This window comes from Neomonachus schauinslandi, chromosome 15 (assembly GCF_002201575.2).
Source record: "Neomonachus schauinslandi chromosome 15, ASM220157v2, whole genome shotgun sequence".
NCBI lineage: Eukaryota > Metazoa > Chordata > Mammalia > Carnivora > Phocidae > Neomonachus > Neomonachus schauinslandi.
In genome coordinates, this window is record NC_058417.1 from 22403463 (window position 1) to 22419291 (window position 15829).

Here is a 15829-nt window from a genome sequence, read left to right on the forward strand (position 1 = left end):
GCTCAACCTGCCTCACAGCACTTTGCTGCACAACCCCCCCACCCCCCGGAGCTGTGTGAGGGCACGCGAAGTGAGTCTGTCCTTGCTGGTACAGTTACCAGAATCTGTCCTATAACGTAATTGTGGGCACTTGATTATCCACTGTGGTGTAATAGTTCAGAAAGGTATCCAATATCAAGGGTACAGCAACTGCCTACCTCAAGCACAGTGAAATACTAGATCCCTAAATGTCAGGGAATTGAAAAAGTAGCGAGCCTGCAGGAAAAGGAGGAGTCCAAAGCTGACAGGACACAGGCTGAGGCCCTAATAACAAGATGGGAGGCGGGGGGAGGAAGTCAGCGAATCAACAAAACTGCCATCCTGGGCAGCTCACTTTAGAAACCTGGCAACAGGGGCACCTGGATGGCTCAGTCGGTTAAGCGTCTGCCTTCAGCTTTCAGGTCATGATCCTAGGGCCCTGCTCACCCGGGAGCCTGCTTCTCCCTCTCCCTCTGCCACCACCCTCTGCTTGTGCTCTCTCCTTCTCTCTGTCAAATAAATAAATAAAATCTTAAAAAAAAAAAAGAAAAAGAAAAAGAAACCTGGCAACAGAAATCTTGGAACCGTTTGACAGTGTAACTTTCTATACAAAGCTATTTCTTCATTTTTTCCCCTGAGCTGCTAACACAGAAGGGCAGGAAAAGGCCCTTGTCATCCAACTCCCATCACCAAAACAACTCCCATAGCTTTATAATGGAGTGATTAGTAAGCTCAGGTCCTATTCCCCAGTAACCAACCACCCTCTCAGAACAAAGATTCTGTCATTCAACTCGAAAAATTTCTTGAATTCACAATTCTTCTTTACTGTATACCTCTGGATTCTTCTCCTCAAATACATCCACACACACTCTCTTCTTTCTCTCTACTCCCTGCCACCTCCTATAGTCACACCCTGCCTCCAATAAGTCAAACTTACTAACTTTTCACGTTGGTTTCCATTAAAAATGCCACAAGATTTAGTTACCTTCTCGCAGGTTCCCAAGCCTAGGGTGCCTTTGTTGACATGTGTTTCATGTGGACGGGTGACTTCTAGCCAAGTAGATAAGGTTACCTGTTCACCTACAGTTAATCTTCAAACTAGCTTGTGTAGGCTATGGAAATAAAAGGATAAGACGGCACAGCTTGAATGTCCCAACAAGGTAATCAAAATAATGAAAGAGACAGAGAAGACAGGAGAGATTTCAAAATAAAGACTAAACTGTGCATTTCAGTAGCACTTAAGAAAACACTCCATCTGACTAAGCACTTGATGAGTAGACTAATACCCAAAGGACTGTACATTCTCCAAAGATTACTGTGCTCACAGTTCTTGCTTTCTTCAAGGTTCACAAAATCAGACCTGCATTATTTATAATAAAGCAGATAGGCAGATCCTAACATCCAGAATTTTACTGATTTCCTTGCAAATAAAGCTACAACCTTATTTCAACCCAAGCCCATGTAACAAGGAATAAAATATATTTTGTTTTGGTCTTTCAAAGGTATCTCTCAACCCCCCCCTTTTTTTTAAGATTTTATTTATTTATTTGACAGAGAGAGAGAGACAGAGCGAGTACAAGCAGGGGGAGCAGGAGAGGGAGAAGCAGGCTCCCCGTTGAGTAGGGAGCCCTATGTGGGGCTCTATTCCAGGACCCTGGGACCATGACCTTAGCCGAAGGCAGAGGCCTAACCAACCGAGCCACCCAGGCGCCCCTCAACCCTTTTATAAGAAAACAAAAAAAGGGTTAGAGAAAGGAATGCAGCATGGTCCCAGGCTGAAGCGCTTAAGAAAAAAAAAAAATCAGGGAAAATGCCCGTAATACATTATCCACTGAAAACAAAAAAAGCATTAACAGAACAGCAGTTGGGGACTACACAAACACACACAGAGATATATACGTAGAGTGAAAAAAAAAAAAGATACAAAACATATAGCTTAAAAGTCTAGAACCATTGGGGCCACTAGGTGGCTCAGTCGGTTAAGCCTCCCACTCTTGGTTTCCGCATTGGGCTCTGTGCTCAGCGTGGAGTCCGCTCGAGGGTTCTTTCCCTATGCCCCTCCCCCACCACTTGTGCGTGCACAAGCTTGCTCTCTCTCTCAAAGTCTTAAACAAAAGTCTAGAACCATTTAATAGTAGTTACTTCTGGTAAAGGTGATGTTTACCTTCTGCTTTATATGTATACTTCTGTGCTATTTTAGTATTTTAAAATGAGCTGTATAAGCTAATTAATATTACCAGAAATAGGATCACTTGACAAAATGAAACACTTTGAACAAGCTGGTAGGGCCATTCTAAGCCAAATTTTCAGCGTATTTAAAGCTATATTCATTGAGGCACACTTCTAAAGAATTTACCAGAAATGCATAATTTGGGGATAGCACCGTTCGTTCACCTTCACTGGCAGCGCTGTGCTAGGTACTACTGGGTAAAGGGAGACAATCTCATGCTCACAGTTCTTGCTTCCCTCACAGTGAGTTTTGGTTGCTCTTCCCTCTCTCAAGGAAACCACAGCCAGGGGATTAAAGAGCAACTCAACAGACCACTGAATGCTGTACAGAGGCAGAACCATGAAGCATGCTAACAACACACGACTCAAAAATCTATGCTCTTCATCAGTCAGGTCAGTTTTACCAAGTTATCTGACGAACTTACAAACCAGATTTCTACCTAGTAGAAAAGCTAAAATAAAAAATGGTGACAATTCCGAATGCTGGCAAGGATGTGGAGAAACTGAATCTTCTACATTGCTGGTGGGACTGTAAGATGGTACAGCCACTCTGAAAAACTGTTTGGCAGTTTCTTTAAAAAACTAAACAGAGGGACGCCTGGGTGGCTCAGTCGTTAAGCGTCTGCCTTCGGCTCAGGTCATGATCCCAGGGTCCTGGGATCAAGCCCCGCATCGGGCTCCCTGCTCAGCGGGAGGCCTGCTTCTCCCTCTCCCACTCCCCCTGCTTGTGTTCCCTCTCTCGCTGTGTCTCTCTCTGTCAAATAAATAAAATCTTTAAAAAAATAATAAAAATAAAAAACTAAACAGACTCTCACCATCGGACTCAGCAATTGCATTCTTGGACACTTAATCCAGAGAAATTTAATTTCCTGTGTCCACAAAACACCTGTACGCAAATGTTCACGATGGCTTTATTTATATTGCCAAAAACTGAAAACCACCAAAATGCCCTTCAACAGGTGAATGGTTGAAGAAACTGCGGCCCATTCACACCAAGGAATACCACTTAGCAATAAAAAGGAATGGACTATTGCTACACACAACTTGGCTGGAGGGCGTCACGCTGAATGAAAAATGCCGATCTCAGAAGGTCACATATTGTTATGATCCATTTCCATAACACTTCAGAAATGACAAAATTAGAGAGAAGAGATTGCTGGTTGCCAAGGATTAGGGATGATGTGGCTCTCATAGTGCAATTACTCATTCCACTGTCCAATCACTATGGGGAACCCAGAAAGGCGAAAAGTTTGTAAAACAAAGCACATTTCTTATTATTTTGCAGTCCCTACTATGCTGGGGGGTGAGGGGGAAGACTCTTTAAGCATGGATCAGTTGCTCACCCAACCACCTGACATACATTTCAGGCATTACCCGGCCCCATCCCTCCCTGCATTTGCATCTGAGCCTTGAGTAATGAGCCAAAAGGCAGAAGTAACCCCGCACAGAGTGAAGCCTGCTGTAGTTCCAGCTCAGCATTCAGCTGAACTGTCCTGCTTGAAATCAAAAGCATCGGAACAATGCAACAATTAGACAAAGAAACTGTGAAAGACATGGTTACCAGGCAGGGCAGCTCACATTTGACAGGCTTCTGACCACAAGCTTTTCTTACAGAAGTCTCAGGAGCAGTCTCCAAAATGCGAGGGAGAGGTTAGCAGAAAAACCTTCAGGGACGCTTCCTCTGATTCTTTGGGCCAGTCCTCACAGGGCCTCAGAGTAGGGGAAGCAAGACACAGGTCTCAAGCCCGGATAGCAAACTTTTACTTTCTCTGCTGGTCAGGGCTTCTTCCTGAAAGTGGTCTGTCATCATTTATGCCACTATCACTTACAACATGAGGCCAGAACATCTATACATCTTATGTAGAAGGCACTTTACTGAGAAGGCCTATCGACAAACAGGAAGACACTCCCCCCCACACGAAAAAAAAAACTGAAAAATGAACTGCCACCAACAAATTCTCCTCTAAGCCAGGGTTCTAGCTGCTTACCCAAATGTGCTTTTAAGGGTGACTGGCTGATACATCAAATATCATTATAATGTTAGAATTAGGAATAAACTATAAAGCAATCCTTCAGTGCTAACAGAACCAAAACTAGAATACGTAACAAGTATTGTTAATATCATTTTTAAATCACATTCCACACAAGGAGGCCCATGTATAAAAAATTTCAAAGCCCACCACTATATGAAATGGAACCTACGTCTGAAGACCTGCTCTGAAAAGTTAATCACCATAGGTGAGCCAGTGGAGTGAGGCCACTATAGCCTGGTGATTGAGAGCCTGGTCTTTACAGCCAGAAGGGCTCACTGTGTGGCCTTAGGCCTGTCACGTAACTTCTCTGTGCAGTGTTTTCACATCTGTGGAACACAGATACTACACCTCATAAAAGTGTTGGGAGGATGAAATAAGTTCCTATAGTAAAGTCCCTGCACATAGCCAGTACACAACGACTGTTGGTAATTCTTATACAGGTAAAATATGGCACAAAGACAAGTATCACACAGCAAAAGAAATGTCAGTCTTACACAAAGCTCTCTCCTACTTTTAAACAAAAGTAAGCCTTCTCCTAACTCCCACCAAAGAATGCATACAATCCCATTCAGAAAAATGTATCATTTTACACAATGGAATGAGTAAAATACACCCTGCTGAGCATGCCTAATGCTTCCCGAGCTCTCTCGTGGGCAACATATGATTTCAATAGGAAAGGGGACTGTTTTGTAAAGACAGTTTTATAACATCCTTTACCAAATGAAATGTTCAAAGTGAAAATTCAAGGCTTCACACAGCAGGCACAGAATTTCAAAAACATCTGTACCCTCACTCATGTTCCCTATCCTTCTTTCTTAATCAAGGTTATAATAACCAAAATCCTCTGTAGGCTGCCACACAGCCCGAGAGCATGCCATCCTCCTGAATGGTCACTGACCGGGGAAGGCAGTATTCTCTTCACAGCCCCAACCCCCACCCCGCCCCAGTCAGAAAGATGGGAGATTGTTCTAGAGACACTTAAAAAAAGTTTGGACTTGAATCATCTAGACAAGATGCCATACCTTTCTCTACTTCTAGGCGTCCCAACTATTCAGGGGACAACCACAGACATTTTGGGATCAGAAACATAAATTGTTTCCAAAATTGTTCAATAATGCTTGTCCAAAGGCCCCAGTAGAGCTGGTAGTTTGGACAGCTGTGCTAGGAGCGACAGAAGCAGCATTTTCTAACTAGTATTGCTTCAAAACAATTGAAACTTTCTCCAGTGCAAAGTCAAGACACAGGGAGCAGTGTTCTTTGCCAACATCCACAACAGTTTCATTTTTGTTTAACCACCAAAATAACAGTTCCAATAATCTATCAAGTTTGACATTTTATCCAACTAAGCAATTAAACCAGGATGCAAAGCATGCAGAGATATTTTCCCCCCTGCTCTGTATCAACATTCATTTTGACATTACAGCAACACAAATAATACTTGTTCCTAGACTACTTATAAAAGGCTTCTAAAAAGCAAACACAAACTTTAGTGCCTCAAAAAAAACTGTATGCCCCCAAATTTTGTCTTCTACCTTTAAGCAGCTTTATTCATGGTGAGTAAAGGCCAAGAAGTTGAAAACTCCTTTTTAGTATTTAGTCAAAAGAGGTCAAGATCCCTCCTGATACAGACACCAAATGCAAGTTCTATTGACTTATTCTTAAGCATATTAAAGGTAAGCAAGCATCCCTCACCTAATCTCCAAGGATAAAAATTGTGGTTGTGATCTAGTAAATCAACAGGGGATGGAACTTCTTCCCCCAAGTAGGAATGGGAGTCCTCAGCTGGTTGCTTCATTTACAGGTAGCATAAGGAAGAAAATGATCTCACTGTCCTCAGAACCACCTAGAACAATGTTGTTCAAAGTGCCTTAAATTCCTCTGTGCCTTAAATCCCTCCTCTGCAAAATAAAGGCAGCCCCGAATTTCTGAGTTTCTCAACATCATCACCACTATCATCGTGGTTGTTGCCATCAGAATCCCCAATTTCAGTCCCAAACACTTTGATTCTGTAGGTACAGGCTAGGAATCAAGAAACTGGATTTTTTACAAGTGCTCAGGAGATTCTGGTGCACACTAAAATTTGAGATCTGCAATAGATGATGTTACCAATGTTTTTAGGAATAAAAAAAGGTCATAATTTGTGTGTAACCCCTGATAATAAAAATTATCTTAGGTAAAGAATATTTTTAAATCAGGATATTAAAACTTACAGAAAGCATATCTTAATATGCTTTTATAATATTTGTGATATGTAACAACAAATTTCAACTTTTCCCCATTTTTTTAAGTTTATTTTAAGGTTTTTTTTTTTTTACGATTTTATTTATTTATGTGAGAGAGAGACAGTGAGAGAGAGCATGAGAGGGGAGAGGGTGAGAGGGAGAAGCAGACTTCCCGCTGAGCAGGGAGCCCGATGTGGGACTCGATCCCAGGACCCAGGATCATGACCTGAGCCTGAAGGCAGTTGGCTTAACCAACTGAGCCACCCAGGCGCCCTATTTACTTTTAAAGGTTTATTTATTTTAGAGAGAGTGAGTGCACACCAGTAAGGGGAGGGGCAGGAGGAGAGCAAGAATCTCAGACTCCCTGCTCAGCGCAGAGTCTGACAGGGGTCTCATGACCCTGAGATCATTACCTGAGTCAAAATCAAGAGTGGGTTGCTCAGCTAAGCGACCCAATGGCCCCTATTTATTTTTTTTAGTATTCTCTATACCCAAGGTATACAGATTGAACTCACCACCCCAAGAGATCAAGCCAGTTAGGTGCCCCAAATTTTCCCCATTTTAAAAAATGATGTTTGGTGGGGGCACCTGGTTGGCTCAGTCAGTGGAGTGCACAGCTCCTGATCTCAGGGTTGTGAGTTCGAGCCCCAAGTTGGGCAAAGAGGTTAAAAAAAATATTAAAAAAAAGATGTTTGGTTGGGAAGACCAAATGTAAATTAAAATACATGTAAATATTTACACTCTATGGCATCAAAAACTGCTTTCTTGAAATGATATTCAGAACTCTTGAGTTCTGTACCAATCCCTTCCAAATAAAACCAGTGGCTTATTTTTATGTTTGGAGAATCAGGCTGCTGTTTGCAAGCTTTTCCACAAGTAACAGCGCAGGTGTGGACAGCCTGCATCTCAAATAAAAACCAACTGAGATGTAATTGCAAATGTATTTTCCTTTTTAGTATTAGTTTTGGTAGTACAAGAGACATGTTCATGTGCTGTATGAAAAATTTTATTAAATAAATAAAATTTAGGAATCTGATGAAGATCATCTGGAGGTGAAGCGGCAGAATTACTATCATTTTTATGTCCCCCAGTAACTAGTTGGCTCACTGTCCCTATTCATCAAGCTGCCGGTCTGCAACTGTGTCAACAATCCAGTCCTGAACTAGACCAGTAGGCATGGGGGTGGATGATTCAGAGTCACGGGGAGTGCTGGGTCCAACTACATGGTGAGGGTCGTAAGCAAGGTGGAGTGGCCTCTGTCCAACTCTCTGGGAATATTCTGGCACCCCTCTCCCCACCTGTTCCACAGCAAACACTAGGGAAGGTAAACTTCAACTCTCACTCGGAATGACTAAGCAAACTCTTCCATCAGTAAATAAAATGACCAAGAATGGTACCTGAATCTAGTAGTGCCCAAAAGGAAGAAACAAAGGTAGACAGATGTGAGAGAAACTGAAAGACTAGGAATTTTCCACTGTGGACTGGGCAAGTCCTAGCACCTGCATTATTCCTCCCCACCTCCTGCCCACTGTACAAAATGTTAGCCCCTGACTCTCCCTCTCCGCACCTCTGTAAAATCCAAAATGCCCAAACAATGGCTGCTCATTTGCAAAAACAATTCCTCCCCCTTCCTAAAACCGTCCTTGACTGCAGATTGCTCCAACCAGCTGAACTTCAGCTGACCCAATCCTGCTAAAACAAGCCCTAGAAAACACTCTGCTCTTTCTCCAAACTAGAATGCTCCTTTTGTCCAGCATTTTCGAATAAAGGCTTATGCTCTGGTGAATCTTCTTCCACACCATGTAAAATAATAATTTAGCATGGTCAAGAGGAAGTATAATTAATTCATTGTGGCCCCACTGACTCAAGACCTAGGGAAAGGCTGGAAGCAGAAAGAGGATGAGGGCCGGTTGTTTCTCCAGCAGATGTCTTAATCATCATTAAAGTTAAAAAAAAAAAAAAAAGGTAAGATTCACAGAAAATCCTGGAAGGACAACACACTTTTCTATGCATTTTAGGATCAAATATATTGATTCCTGTGCCATAACTCTGTATGCATGTGATCTAGACTGAGACTGCAAAGATTTTCTAAAGCAAATGAAGAGTAAAACATGAAGAGGAGGTGGTGGGAGAGGATGACGCTATTTACTTAAGAAAAGCAGAAAAGCCTTTTTTTTTTTTTTTTGCAAGTCTTTTAACATAATCCAGCAGTTGCAAATAAACAATGGTGCTGATTACTAACCAATTATACTTAACCACTCAGAGGCCAGCAGAGCCTCCAGTTGGCCTACCTTCCTGTATGTAAATTTCAGGATGACTAGGCAGCATTTCTTTAAAGAGGATCAAGGCAGTTAAAATGTCTTCAGCAATCAGACTGGCTTCTGGTGGTTCAAATGGGGGGTGTGCTTCCCCTACTTTTAGAACTGGCCTGGTGGAAACAAACGGATGTCGGAGGGAGCCCTGACCACTCCACAACCCAGAAACAATGAAATCCTTTCTTGATATGCAATTCCAGAAAAGGCCTGAGCCCGTTAAACTGGGAGATAGAAGCCTGACCTGCAGCACCAGAGAGGGCCAGCTTAATTTAAAAAGTCAAGTAATACTTGCTCAACAAAATTTTTTAGAAGTTCAAAAGCAGCACGAGGGGTGGCTGCTGAAAAAGGCTGCTGAGGGAGCAAGACGGTTTTGCTTATCTTTTTATAGGCGAGGACAATGGAGAAATTACCAGACCAAGGTCACTTTCCATTAAAAAAAAAAAGCTGGAAGCCTTAACAAGAGATAAAAACATGCATTAAGTCATGACTCCATGAAATCGGCAGCCTGGTGAGAATCTCTCCAAGAATCCTGTAGGAAATGAAGTGCGGATTAGAGTAATTAAATGTAAAGTCTCCTTGAGAGCAACTTCTTGTTCCTGAAGACTAGAGCCATTTCTGTGAAATGTATCACAGAGAAATTGTGAAGAGGATTTGCTAGGCATCACAGCTTTTCCACGCTCACATGAGGTCTGAAAACACTATGATCTAAAAAGAACAGGGCAGTGCTTTGGGGAGGGAATTATATAACACGCCTTATCAGAGAAAAGCACTCCATTCTCCAGTCTTTGCAAAAGGTCACATGCTCATGTAAGTGTAATATACTTAGGGGTTTCAAAAATTATACACATTGCCTCAAAAGAGATGGAGGGAAAAAAATATAATCACGGGGTAAAGGCCAAACATTCTCTCTTCTGAATGCTTAAATAGCCAATTATGTGTCTTAATACATTAATTCTATGGAGAGAAAGAAGACTATTACAGGAAAGTTGAATAAGACATCTTAAAAAAGTACCCTGGGGCCTAAGTCCATTCAACCGACAGTAAAATCACCCCCTCAAAAAAGCAGTTTTATGCAACATCTAGTATTTTAATTTCCCAGCTGCCAAGAGAAATATATAAGGAGCAGAAATTAAACTAATTATGTCAGCAGCACAGTGAACAAAACTTTAATTGTATTACACACTAGTTAGACATTTGCTGAACAATACAAAGGCCCTTAAGGATAGGAACTTCTTTAGAATATAAATGATCCCCAATCAAATGACAAAAATTAGTCTGTTTGGTCAATAAACAGATTCATGGTTTAGATATAAAATTTCAACCAACATCATAATCCAATATAAAAAATATCCAGTATAAGAAACAAATCTCTAAAATGGCTTTAAATCACTCTCTGATTTACATATGCTGTATCATTAATAGGTCCTTTAAGCCAGCATTGTACTAATCAGCTTTTTAAACATCCTGCCCACAAAAGGGCCTATTCATTTAGCTGAGAGACAGGTGTTAGCAACCAGCAACCTCTTTTAGCCTGGAGTTTCAGGGGCCTGGCCTGCGATTATTGTGGCATGATTGGCAAGTGGAAAGGAAGGGCCCTTTGAAAGATGGGAAGAGAGGAGAGAGGGAAAGAGAAACAAAAGAGACCAAAAGGGAGATAGGAAGATGAGGAAAGAGATGGATGTCAGCTGCTACTTCACAGGGCCACCCTAATGGCCAGCCTCCTGGCCTGATGGAAGTGCCCGGGCTACCACCCAGATGGATAGATACACATGGCTGAACTCAGAGATTATTAATTCATTCCTGCGGACAGTAACTCTGGATATATGCCTATTCTCCACTCATTCTAAAAACATTTTTGAGTGTCCTAGGACTCTCTCATCCCCTATCATCCAGTTCCTAACTTCAGTCCTCACTCTTTAATAGACTCTGAAGGAGCTGATGGAGTAGATACTCCTGGAAAGAGTTACAGAGAGAAAGCCAGATTTAGAAAGACATCTTCAGCCTTCGGAATAAAAATCCTAGTAGAAAGTAGAAGTGAACATTCATGGAGTGGCCTGCAATGTACAAAGAATATATTTTCTCTCTTTTAATCCACCTAACAATCCCACCAGGTTTGATCTTCATCTTGGGGATGAAGAAAATGAAGCTGACAGAGATTAAGGAAGGGGTCTGAGGTAGCATGGCCAGGAGGCGGGAGAGCTGGGATTCAATAACCGGTTTGTCGATTTCCTAAACTGTTAGGCTTTTCCCAAGTTTAATTCCCTAACATATCGAGTGCCCGATTCTGTTTTAACTCGGATGGTTCTGTACTTTCAGCACTTTTTCTTCCTTCCGTGAACTCAGCAAAGGACCTGTGACTAAGCTGTATCGACTATTAAGCCTCCATTAGTTTCCATAAGCGCTTCAGCTATGAAGAAGTGAAACATCTGGCAAGTTGGCTTTAAGTCCTACACGCGGAGAATTCCCAGGCACCCCTCCTACCCAACACTGATCATAGCTAGATTCAACTACCGAGTCCAACCTCCAGTTGTTTCCACATTACCATTCATTTGTCCACTCAGGAAATAAAGGAAGCTACTTTCACCAACCCTCCCTCGTGACTCCTGATAGATAATACAGCAGAGGGGGGGCCTCTCTGTAAAGTAATTTACATAAAGTTGTAAAAGCTCTTTGTTATCTTTCATGACTAGGAAATGGGCTATTCTAGCAAATCAAACATCCTGGATAACATAATGATGCTTTTAAAGGGACAACCATTTATTAAGAATTTCAAAGCAATGCAGCAGTGGCTCCCAAACCTGGCTGTATATCAGAATCACTTGGGGAGTTTTTTGGAAATAGAGGCCAGAGTGGTTTTTAAAATGTAAATTCTTGGTCATCACTTTTCTACTCAATCAAATCTCCAGGAGGTGGGGCTGGGAAATCCGTACTTTAAAGAACCCCTCAGTGACTCAGCTGCGAACTGCAGCTTTCAAGGAATGCCTGGCTTTTGGGAACTCCTTGCAATAAAACACTCTAAAAAGGCCAAAAGCTGCACTGAATACAATATGACCTTCTTTTGCTGATTCAGGAAGACTTCAGGATCTCCCAACAGCTCTGGTGCATCATTCACTACTGGTCACCAGTCACTGTATTGGCAAAACCAGAAAAGAAAGGTTAAGATTTCGAATTGGTACAAAGCTGGAAAAACCAGCTTCGGTTTTACTATCAGATTTAAAAAGCTGCTTTTCCCCCAGAGGAAACATAAGATTTTATGCTTGCTTTGAAAAAGGAAAATGTTTAAAATCATGCAGTAGGATTCTCTCAACCAACTGTTTAGCTACAATTCAGAATGTTAACAGGCCCAAATGCATCAAAAATGTGGAACACTCAACCTGCAGAAGAGAAAGCAAAGGAACTTCATGACCATCTTAATTAAGAGAAAGGAAGATAATAGTTTTAAACTAAGAATGGCATTATAGGATTAGATAAAACCACTGTCCTGACCATGGCAACCAGTAAATCCTGGAAACTGGGAGAGCTGAGGCCCCTAATTCCTTCCTATCTGGGATGGCTTTCATGTCCTATTAAAAGTCCTATTTAAAACTCTGTTAATAATATAAAGTCACAATACAAGAAAATGACCAAACCATTTCCCTATTGAAGGAATGGGAGTTCATGTGTTTATATATAAAAAGATTGTCCTTGTGTGTCAACTATACTTCAATTAAAAAAAAAGACCAAAAAAAAGGTAATAAAAAAAGATTGTCCTTTTAATTGCCAAAATCTTTCTTACCTAAACACAAGTAACCACTACCAATAACCAGTAACCAAACAAAAATAATAACCAGTAATCATTACCAAACAATAATAACGATGAAGCAGCTAGTCCCTTGAGACTTCACCAATAGCAATTTAAATTATGTTTCTCATTAAACTCTAAGTTATGACTTAGTTCTGTATTACAGGGGTGATGAGATTCCAAGGTGCAGAGGCTAAAACTTTCATCCCAAAACATAAACACTATGGCCAGTACAAGTCTGATATAAAAGTCTCTAATCTACCATTAAAACAATAGCAATATTAATGGTTCTATTATAAGAATAAAAAATCAAGGTGGAATCATCCCCCTAACACTCCTTAAGTTTCTGTAGGTGTTTCCAGGAAGTCCTAGGCACAGTACTCTTACAGATGGGTGTGGCTATATTAAACATCACAGTGAACATGTAATGAGGGAAGAAATTGTGCCTTTTTTTTATATTGTTGCTGTTTTATCTTTTTAAACGCTGGTAATTGAAAATGCTTTTTCAGAAAAAGAAAATGCTTTTCCACTGCTATCTTAAGAGGCCTTAAAGATGCATTCCTATTAGATGGTGCTAAGCAGTTATGTCAACCAGCCTGGCCATGAGAAAGATTAAAAACAAATTAATTTCTAATCGGAGAACAGCTCTTTTTCTGTGCATATTATTTTAGGAGTTGGTTAAATTAAGTCAATTTGGAGGATTTAAAGCCTTTGATCCCAATGTAAACAGTCAGAATAACAGCTGTCTACCTGACCAATTTGTAAGTTCTAAGTGGGCTAATTTTGTAACTAGATATAGACATTAAGTGTGTGTGTGTCCTAGATTACATGGAAATTTTCTTCAAGCACAATCAAGTTATTATATAGCCCTGCCACATCAATCTGCAATTGTTATACACAATTTCCAAACTTAGAAAATGACACCTCTAAATAAACTGGTTTATGAATTGAAGTCCAGAATTATTAGGAAATATGCCATAACGTTTCAGAAATAACTGCCATCATTTATGTCCTTGAATGTGAAAGAATGCAATCAGGAAAAAAGGATAAAGAAGTTGTCAAACCTAAAATCCCCTGACAGAAAGGAAGTAACACTGCAGCTCCCAACCCTGGAATTCTGTATAAGAACTCAGCAAAGCACCGTGTCCCCTGCCTACTCCCATTCCTAGAAAAATGGCTCAATAAAAATGGACAGCTTTGGCCACATTTCAGTAACTTGAACTGTCACTGGGAAAAATCACAAGGCTCCCCAGACAGCTGTAGCAACAGGAGTGACTGGAAGTCTTCCCTGTTCTCCAAACCACCTGTAAAAGGGATGAATAAGGAACTTACTGCATTCTTAGAAGGCCACATGCACCTGTGGATGATTATTCATTAGGTCACTGTGGCCTTTAGCCAAGGTGCAAAGTGACGGTTGTGGGTAAAACCCTATTTCCAAGCTAACAATAATTCTTCCCTGAGGTAGACTGGGAGGAGCTTGATACAATCTTCCTTGATTACACAAGCAGTTTTCTCCCATTAGAACAAATACAGACCAACAAAAAGGAGAAAATATGCTCTTGTTGGTATCTTCTGCCAGCTCGAAATCAAGCTCTGAGCAGACAGATGCCTGCCATGCTCTGACTCCCCTGGTCTAGCCATATACTTCCCTATGCCTGGTCAAATGTCTCAGGGGCAGCCCGCTGCAGAGGGGCCCCACTTCCCTTCTCCGTCTTGGCCATTGGCGACCTCACACATCACCTCAAATAAACGGAGGGCAAATCCCTACAGGGAAGAGTGGTAGGAGGGGTGGGGGGCCCACATTCCCAAACTTCTCCACCAAGCCTCGGAACTCCAGCCCCCTCCTTCCAAGAAGCCTCAAGGGCTCCTCCACAAGGAAGCAGAGACAAGCTAGGTCCTTTATAGGCCGCCGCGTACCTGACTCAGTTTCCTCTGCCGTAAAGAGGCATCTTTACCCCACAAGCCAACTGAACCTGCAGGTCTGTAAGGCTTTGGAGAAATCTGAAGATACCCGTCTCGGGTTACTGCCCGCACAGGTGAAATGCTTTCTTTGAAGGGACTTTTAATGGGACAGGTGCGAGCTACCCCGGATGCGGAGACTTCCAGCGAGGCAGGGAGAGTCCCAGGCCGCCCCCCGCACAGAGTAGGCGCCTCCAGACCACAGCCCGGCGGAACCCGAGGTCGAGCCGCACTCCCACCCCGACCTCCCCCAGGACCCCACCCAGGCCGGGCACCTCGCGTATCCCAGCGCCGCCGCCGCCTCCTCACCTGCCGCGCCCGCCCGGCGGTCCGCACCTGGGAGGGGAGGGGCCGGATCCGGGCCGCGGGCGCCTCAGGCAAGGGCGCTCCCGGCTCCGCCGCGGCGGCGTCTCCGGGGCTGAGGGGCACCGGGGGGCGGTCGCGACATCCTCACGGGCGGCCCCAGGAAGTTGGCCCCCCCACCCATCGCCAGCCGCACTGCCCGGCCGCTCCCGCCCCTTGCGCGGCCCCGCCCCCGGCGCGGCCCCGCCCCTCTCGGGAGCGCGCCTCCGCTCCCGCGGTGCCCCAGCCACCATAGAGAGGGGCGAGGCGCGCGGCGGGCTAGAGTGTGGCCTCCGCGCGCGCCCCCTGGCGGAGCTGAGGCGGCCGGAGGCGGGGCAGGCCGAGCCTGAACCTGAGCCCCGCAGCCAGCCGCGGAGGAGTCGGTTCTCTGGTGTCAGGGCATCTGCTGCCCCTCGTTGCCTTGGTCACCGGACTTTGCACGAGGAGCTGGAGTCCACGTACGAGGCTCAGCTAGGTGGTGGTCCAGCTTGGTGACCTTGAGCGAGTCCCTTAACATCCCTGAACTCGTTTCGTTGTAAGAGTTTGCGGGTTGCCTCATTTTAATATTTCATTGTTCCTCCCAACAATGCTATAAGCAGGTGAGCGTTCCCAAGATTACAATGGAGGGAACCCAGGCCCATCAGGGTTCACTAGCTTATTCAAGGTCCCGTAGCTGGAAGGTATTAGAAGCCAGATGTGTAAGACATCAAAACCCATGCTTTTCCCACTCAGTCGCTGGCACCTCCCTCATCTAGCATTTCCCAGTCTAACCCCCCAAGGTTAGTTAGTTTTACCTTAGGAGGGTGAGGAAACTGCTCCAGAAGGCCTTGGTTGAAGGAAAAGGACTGTGCTCAGGAGCCCACCCCGGACATTCATCAGCCCTGTACCTTTTAGCAGGTACTTAACGCCTCTGAACTCCAGCTTCCTCAT